Source organism: Nicotiana tabacum, chromosome 7 (genome assembly GCF_000715075.1).
Source record: "Nicotiana tabacum cultivar K326 chromosome 7, ASM71507v2, whole genome shotgun sequence".
In the NCBI taxonomy this organism is placed as follows: Eukaryota; Viridiplantae; Streptophyta; class Magnoliopsida; order Solanales; family Solanaceae; genus Nicotiana; species Nicotiana tabacum.
This window is the reverse complement of record NC_134086.1, coordinates 127,448,212-127,457,033: the sequence shown is the minus strand read 5'-3', so window position 1 is coordinate 127,457,033 and position 8,822 is coordinate 127,448,212.

Sequence of the window (8,822 nt, the reverse complement as noted above, 5' to 3'; positions counted from 1 at the left end):
AGGGTATTTCATCTAAAACAGGCCCTAAACTTCCATTGCCAAAACCACTAAAGAAAAGTTGATCAATAGATTCATGGGTATCATGGGGAGTGACGTCATCATCAGGAATTATTACTGGGGTTTCAACAGGAGGAACAAAAAGACGAGGGGAAACTTCAACTTTATCATTAGAGACGATGCGTCTCCTAGCTCGTGGCTTTGTCACCAGGGAACCCCCATCTTTCTCTTCTTCAGAGTATCCTTCTTTAACAGTTTTCCTTTTTGCAGAAGAAGAACCCAAGACTATTTCTCAGGCTCTTTCTAAAGAGATACGGGTTCCCAAAGGAGTACGAGTTCCCGAAGAGACATGAGAGGCCGCAACTGCTTCAGCAGTAACTCCTCGAATAGAAAATCCTGATAAAAAGAAGGATAGAAATTAGAACCCTAAAGAAAATACATACATGCATGACAGATGAAATAAAAACTCTTACCATGAGTCTTTACTTTCCAACCGTAATGGTTAGAAAGTGTTTTCCAAGACCTACCATCTATTGGTGCGGCCTTCAGCAATTTATCTACCCAACCACAAAAATTGGGAATATTTTCCACCACTCCCATGGTTGCTAAAAAAAGGGAGCAAAAATTAGAGAAGTTGATAAACTTGAAGGAAAAAGGTACGAGATGGATAAAAAACTTACGTGCAAAATTTCACTTCTCAGGGAAGGGAACGTTATTCTCACCCACTAAACCAACAGTGGGGGTAGCAACAAATCGGGCGTACCAGCCAAGGTCTTTGTCATCTTCAGGGCTCACTAAAACTCTCTTATTCCTGGCCACTAGGATAAAAACGCCATTACGAAAAAGTCTAGGGGAGTAAAGATGAATCAGGTGAGAGAAAGTAAAGGAAACGTCAGCCAAATTGGTTAGATGCCTCAGACAGGCAACAACCCTCCATATGATTGGGCCAATTTGACCCAAACAGATATTAAAGAAACGGCAAAATTCAAGAATAACTGGGTCAATAACTGGTTTGAACCCTAAAGTGAAAGGGTATGTATAAACAAAAGAGAACCCAATCAAGTAAGAAGTAATTCTCTGATTTAGATTAGGGATAATAATGGAAAAAACATTACTCCAATGGCAATCTTTGCGAACTACAGGAGTTAAAATTTCTATAATTTGAGTGGGGTAAGCGTCAGCACGATCTAAGGTGGAAACCTGGTTTCTAAGAGATTCCCTATCATGGTAAAAAGATAATTTTGTAGGGACTATTTCCTCTAATAAAGGTTCACGTAATGGTTCAGAAGGTTCTTTATCCCTAGAAGAAGATCTGTGAGAAAGGGAACCTCTGGTTCTAGAAGAAGGACCAGAACTAGGTGAAGGTATAGACGAACCACCACCGCGAGTAGACCCTAAGCTACGAAGTCTACCTCCCCTTCTATGTCTAATGGGGGCGTTAGGGAAGGTATCAACAATGGGAACTCTCCTAGTATTAGGATTTGGTGAAGACATGGCAAAGAAGAAGAATGTGAGGAATTAAGTGTTCAATAGGCTTTATGTGGTAAAAGACAAGGAGAGAAGTTATATTTATATTAATACGCCACCGCCAAAGGTAAAAGTGCACTGATGGAAGGACTATAATAATGATAACTGGCATTTCGTGAATAGTGGAGCCGTAAAAAGCCTTGAAAAAGGGTTGCAAAACTGCAGAACTAATGAAAAAAAGACACGTGTATGGAGCATTAAATGGAAGCGACAATCGAAGAGTCAGTTTTTCATAGCATTAATGGTGACAAAAATTCTCTTTTAATGAAATCCACTTCCCAAATATTCAACTGATAAATAAATGGAAACTGGGGGGACTATCTGTATTGGGAAAAATTATATTTAAATATAGAGGTGACGTGTCGAATACGTGTCGAAACACGTAGACTGGTCAAATGGTCAAAGAATTACAACTAACCAAGAGGCACGAGTTGCAACAGATACGAGCAAATGGCAGAGGAAGAGGCACGGGCAGGAATACAAATAACCCATCACCCGTACCTATCTAAGTCATTTATGTCTGAGAATCAAAATGAATGAATCTGACAATAGAAAAGAGTGCAAATATGGCATTTAATAGGCATTAAATGTGGAATACGTTAGAGAATTTGTATTGAATGTAATGATTATGTAATGTAGCATTCAATGTCTTTAATTACTCATAATAGCCTCATTATGATTTGGGCAAAACGTATATCCCCAAGATATCTATAAAAGAGAGATATCTGATCAATTGTAAGGACACGAAATTACTATTGGAATAAACTTTGGTTTACTTATTTTTCTTGATTACTCTCTTGTTACCTAAATTACTTCTTTTTATGCACTCTTTTGATTATCAGTAACCCGTGTTCTTCTAAATTCTAGCTTTGACTAAAATATCATTTTTTGGTTAAACAATGGTGGAGGAAGGCATAGTGTTGGGCCACAAGATTTCAAAGCGTGAAATTGAAGTTGACAAAGCCAAGATAGAGGTGATATCAAGGCTTCCTCCCCCATTTCCGTCAAGGGGTGAAGAGTTTTCTTGGGCACGCGGGGTTCTACCAGAGGTTTATAAAAGATTTTTCAAAGGTGGTAAACCCTTTGTGCAAGCTACTAGAAAAGGATGCAAAGTTTGTGTTCGATAAGGGATGTATGCAAGCATTTGAGCTTTTCAAGCTTAAGTTGACCACTACCCCAATCATTACCGCACCAAATTGGAGCTTGCCTTTCGAGATCATGTGTGACGCAAGTGACGTTGCGCTTGGGGCTGTCTTGGGTCAAAAGGTTAACAAAATGTTTCATCTGATGTACTACACAAGCAAGACCATGAATGAGGCTCAAGGAACTACACGGTTACTGAAAAAGAGTTATTGGCCATAGTGTTTGCAATGGAAAGTTCCGACTGTATCTTATGGGGTTCAAGGTCATAGTGCACACCGATCATGTCGCCCTTAGGTACTTGATGACAAAAAAAGACTCCAATACAAGATTGATGTGATGAGTGTTACTACTTCAAGAGTTTGATCTAGAAATTGTGGACCGGAAAGGTAGTGAGAACCAAGTGGCGGACCACTTGTCCCGTTTGGAGGAGGAGGGGAGGCCTTGTGATGGCCTTGAGAACAATGATTCATTTCCCAATGAACAACTCCTTGCGGTGTCAATGAATGATATGCCATGGTTTGCCGATATTGCCAATTACCTTGTGACAGGAGTAATCCCGTGTGAGCTCTCTTCTAACCAAATGAAGAAGCTCAAGCGGGATAGTTTGGATTTCTACTGGGATGAGCCAATACTTGTTCAAGATTTGCACGGATGGTGTGATTCGTAGATGTGTCCCAGAGGAAGAACAATTGAGTATCTTAGAGGCTTGCCATTTTTCACCCTATGGTGGCCATCACGGTGGGGTGAGGACCGCCTTGAAAGTTCTTAGTTGTGGATTCTATCGGCAAACCTTGTTCAAAGATGGGGGTGATTTTGTGAAGAGGTGTGACGAATGCCAAAGAGCGGGTGTGTATTGGGAAAAATTACATTTATATAAAGATGATGTGTCGAGATACGTGGACTGGTCAAATAGTCAAAGAATTATAATTAGTCAAGAGGCACGAGCAACAATAGAAACAAGCAAGGACAAAGGAAGAGGCACGTGTGGCCATACCTGTTTAAGTCATTTATATCCAAGAATCAAAAGGAATGGATCTGACCATAGTAAAGAGCGCAGATACAGAATTTGACAGGCATTAAATACTGAATACGTTAGAGAATTTGTATTGATTATAATGATTATGTAACGTAGCATTCAATATCTTTAATTATTCATAGTAACCTCATTATGATTTGGGGAAAACACATATCTTCAAGATACCTATAAAAGGAGGTATCTGATCAATTGTAGGGACAAGAGATATTATCGGAATATACTTTGATTTACTTGTTTTTTCTCCTGATTACACTCTAATTACCCAAAATTAATTTTCTTTGCATATTCTTTTGTTTATCAGTAACCCGTGTTCTTCTAAATTCTAGCTTTGACTGAAATTCTATTTTTTGGTTAAACAAATTGGTTCTGTTACCGGGAATTTGATAATCTATTTTCTTTTCACTTAACCTTCCTTGTTGCATCAATTATGCCGACTAACAATGACAACACCCCAGGAAACCAATAGAACCAACAAAGTCAGGGAGGTCCACAGAATATTAACATTCAAGTTCCTACTCCCATGAGACTCTCCACGGCAATCTTGTGAGGGTACTCCTGATGGGTCTCAAATAAACGAGTATGCTCAATTTGAAAATGCTGAAGCTGTTGATGAAGCTTTGCAGAAATTAATTGCTGCTCAGGTCAACAAAGCTGTTGAGGCACTCGTTAACCAGTTACCTGTTGCAACACCCACACCTACTCCAAATAATAACACTGTGGAAAACCCTCGTTCTGGGCTTGTTAATTCAGGTAGCGGTGGAACTCCCAGTAAATCACAGGAGAGAGAACCAGGTAATGTAATTAATTCTGATTTACAAAATTTAGTATTAACCTTGCAGAAACAGCTTAAGGAGCAAAGTGAGCGCATAGAGCAGATACCCGGGGTGCCGCCCATAATCAAAAGGGTAGATATGGATAGATATTTGCAACAACCCTGTAAGCCAAGTGCTGCTCCACTCCCAATACCAAAAAAAGTTCAAAATGCCTGATATTTCAAAGTATGATGGAACAACAGACCCACGAGATCACGTGACTGCGTCCACAATGGGTGTAAAAGGAAACGATTTGACTAAGCGGGAGATTGAATCAGTTTAGTCAAAAAATTTGGTGAAACACTCACCAAAGGAGCATTAACGTGGTATTCTCTTTTACCCGAAAATTCTATAAATTCTTTTGCTGAGCTTGCAGATTCTTTCATCAAAGCACACTCGGGAGCTCAAAAAGTAGAGAAAAGAATGGATGATATTTTAAAATCAAGCAAGGGGACTCTGAACTACTTAGAGAATTCGTGGATAGATTTCAACGTTAAAGAATGACATTGCCACGCCTACCTGACAACTGGGCAGCGATAGCTTTCATAAGTAATTTGAATGAAAAGAGTTCGGAAGCTACGAGGAAACTTAAGGAAAGCCTTCGAGAATTACCAGCTACAACGTGGAATGATGTTTATAACAGGTATAGCACGAAGTTGAGGATTGAGGAAGATACTGTTCCGCAATTCCAAAAAGAAGAAAAGATAAGTTCGAGATGGGCAGAGACCGAAAAGGTCCGGTAAAAACAGGTACGAGCCTTATATGGGACCTTCGGGAAAAGACTCATGGTCAAAGCATGATAATCAAAGGTATGATCATAGATCAAGAAACAGAGAATTAGGTTCTTCATCAAAATTCAGGAATGAGCAAACAACAAAGAGTCACGAGATGATGATAGAAATTTAAAAGCAAGATTCGGTGGTTATAACTTCAATGTCAGCACCTCTGAGCTCGTGGCTGTTTTGAGAAGCATGGGAGATAAGGTTCGATGGCCAAAGGAATGAGATCAAATCCAAACAGGCGCAACCCTGACCATTGGTGCGATTTTCATAATGACTACGAGCATAAAACAACAGATTGCAGATTCTTACAAAGTAAAGTTGATCATTTATTAAAACAAGGATATCTTACTGAGTTGTTCAGTGAGAAAGGCAAGCAAGCTTACATGAAGAACAGGCAGGAGCCTCCAAAACCACCTTCTTCCAAAAGAACTGTTAACGTTATAAGTGGGGGTGAAGACGTCAATGGTATATCATATACTGCAACTAATAAAATTTCCAAAGTAACAATTACCCAAGGAAAACGGGTGCGGCATGTTTTAGAGAAAGACAGTATTACATTCAATGATGCATATACAGACGGCGTATTAACCCCTCATAACGATGCACTAGTAATATCTTTAATTGTACATGATACTAATGTGAAACGAGTTTTGATTGATCCAGGTAGTTCCGTCAATATTATTTTTCTAAGAGTATTACGTGAGATGCAAGCTGAAGATAGAGTAATACCAAAGGCACATACTCTATCTGGATTTAATAATTCCAGTGTTGTCACGAAAGGAGAGGTAATACTTACCACATTTGCTGAAGGGGTCGTCAAAGATACAAAGTTCCAGGTAGTAGACATGGAGATGGCTTATAACATGATTCTTGGGAGACCCTGGATCTACGAAATGGATGTTGTTCCTTCGACCTTGCATCAAGTTATTAAATTTCCATCGCCATGGGGAATCTGTCAAATTCGTGGAGATCAACATATATCCAGGGCTATCAACTCCGTTGCAAATACAAGCATGAGAAATAAAGGTAAATAGCAATCACAAAAAGCAGTTGAGGACTTCACAACACAAACCTCGACTGAACAAGGGCAAACAGATGTAGACTCAAGGCATGATACCATTCAAGAACCAGAAGAGAATGAAAATACTAAAACAACGATAGAGGAATTAGAGCCTGTCGTGTTATTTGCTGAATGGCCTGATAAAAAAGTCTATGTAGGAGCCAATCTTGACCAAGGAATGAAAGGTAAGTTAATTGAATTTTTGAAAACTAACATTGACTGCTTTGCTTGGTCCCACTCTGACATGACAGGAGTACCACCAGAGGTGATGACTCATAAACTAAATGAAGATCCATCATACCCCCCTGTGAAGCAAAAGAAAAGAAAGCAAGGAGCTTTCAAGAATCAGGTGATTCAAGAAAAAGTCCAAAAATTGCTAGAAATTGGTTCCATTTGAGAGGTAAAGTATCCTAATTGGTTAGCGAGCACTATTGTGGTTCTAAAGAAGAACGGTAAATGGCGGGTTTGTGTAGATTACACCGATCTTAACAAAGTCTGCCCTAAAGATTCTTTTTCACTACCACATATAGATCAATTGATTGATGTAACTGCAGGTCACGAGCTGTTAAATTTTTTAGATTCATATTCAGGTTATAATCAGATTAAAATGGATCCGAAAGATGAAGAAAAAACTTCATTCATAACAGACAGGGGGACTTACTGTTATAAAGTAATGCCCTTTGGTCTAAAGAATGCAGGTGCAACGTATCAGAGATTAGTTACCAAAATGTTTCAAGAGCATTTAGGAAAGACCATGGAGGTATATATAGATGATATGCTTGTTAAAACTCAGTACTCAAAAGATCACATATCACACTTATCTGACACATTTTCGATTTTGCGCAAATTTAATATGAAACTAAATCCCGAAAAATGTGCATTTGGCTTTGCTTCAGGTAAATTTTTGGGTTTTCTTGTTTCTAACCGTGGTATTGAAGTGAATCCTACACAGATTAAAGCCATTGAGGAAATTCCTGACATACTTTCAAACAAGAAAGAAGTTCAAAGATTAACCGGAAGAATTGCAGCTTTGGGAAGATTCATTTCTAGATCATCAGAGAAGTGTTTTAAATTCTTCTCAGCCCTTAAGAAGCAGGATCATTTTGAATGGAATGAGGAATGTCAACAGGCACTTAGGAATTTGAAAACGTACTTATCAAATCCACCTTTGCTGGCAAAACCAAAGGCTGGGGAAAAACTACTCATTTACCTTGCTATTTCGGAAGTGGCGGTAAACACTGTTTTGGTCCGAGAAGAACAAGGTAAACAATCCCCTATCTATTACGTAAGTAAATCTTTGTTAGATGCGGAGACGAGGTATCCTCAGTTAGAAAAACTTGCACTTGCGTTAATCATGGCATCTAGAAAATTAAGACCTTACTTTCAGTGTCATCCTATTGTTGTGGTAACTACCTACCCTTTACGTAACATATTACATAAGCATGAGTTATCAGGTAGGTTAGCTATGTGGGCAATAGAGTTAAGTGAATACGAAATTGCATACCAACCTAGAACTGCTATAAAATCACAAGTATTAGCTAATTTCGTGGCTGATTTTAGCCAGGGAATGCAGTTAGAAGCAAAAAAAGAATTGCAGGTGTTCAATGGAGCTAACCTAGGAACTTGGACTTTATTCACTGATGGCTTATGTAACGTAAAAGGAGCAGGTTTAGGGGTCGTATTGGTACCACCTACTGGTGAAACCATTCGGCAAGCTATCAAATGTCATTCCATAACTAACAATGAGGCAGAATATGAGGCAATGATTGCAGGTTTAGAACTTGGCATAAATCAGATTATAATCAAGAGTGATTCACAACTCGTAGTCAATCAGATGCTAGGGACTTATACAACCAGGGAAGCAAGGATGCAGCAGTACTTGGAAAAGGTACGGGAATTGATAAAACAATTTCAATATTAAAAAGTTAGACAAATACCCAGGGACGAAAATCTTGAAGAAGACACCCTAGCTAATCTCGCATCTGCAGCCGATGTGGCAAATGATGCAAATGCCTCAATGATATATTTATTTCATTCAGTTCTTGATCCTGATGTGAATGAGGTAAATTTTAATAACTTAACCTGGGATTGGAGGAACGAAATTATTGCTTTTTTGCAGTATGGAATCGTCCCTAATACCAAGAAAAAGGTTTATGCGCTTCGAAGAAAGGCTACTCGGTACTGCTTAAAACAAGGCAATCTGTATCGTAAAATGTTCAGTGGTCCCTTAGCAAGATGCCTTGGACCTTCGCAAATAGAGTATGTAATGAGAGAAATACACGAGGGACATTGCGGGAATCACGCAGGTGGAAGATCACTGGTAAGAACCTTAATTAGGGCAGGTTATTACTGGCCTAAAATCGAAGAAGAGGCGGAAAGTTTCATGGCCAAATGTGATAAATGCCAAAGGTACGGTAATAATATGCATAGACCTGCGAAATTATTACATCCAGTCATTGCGCCAT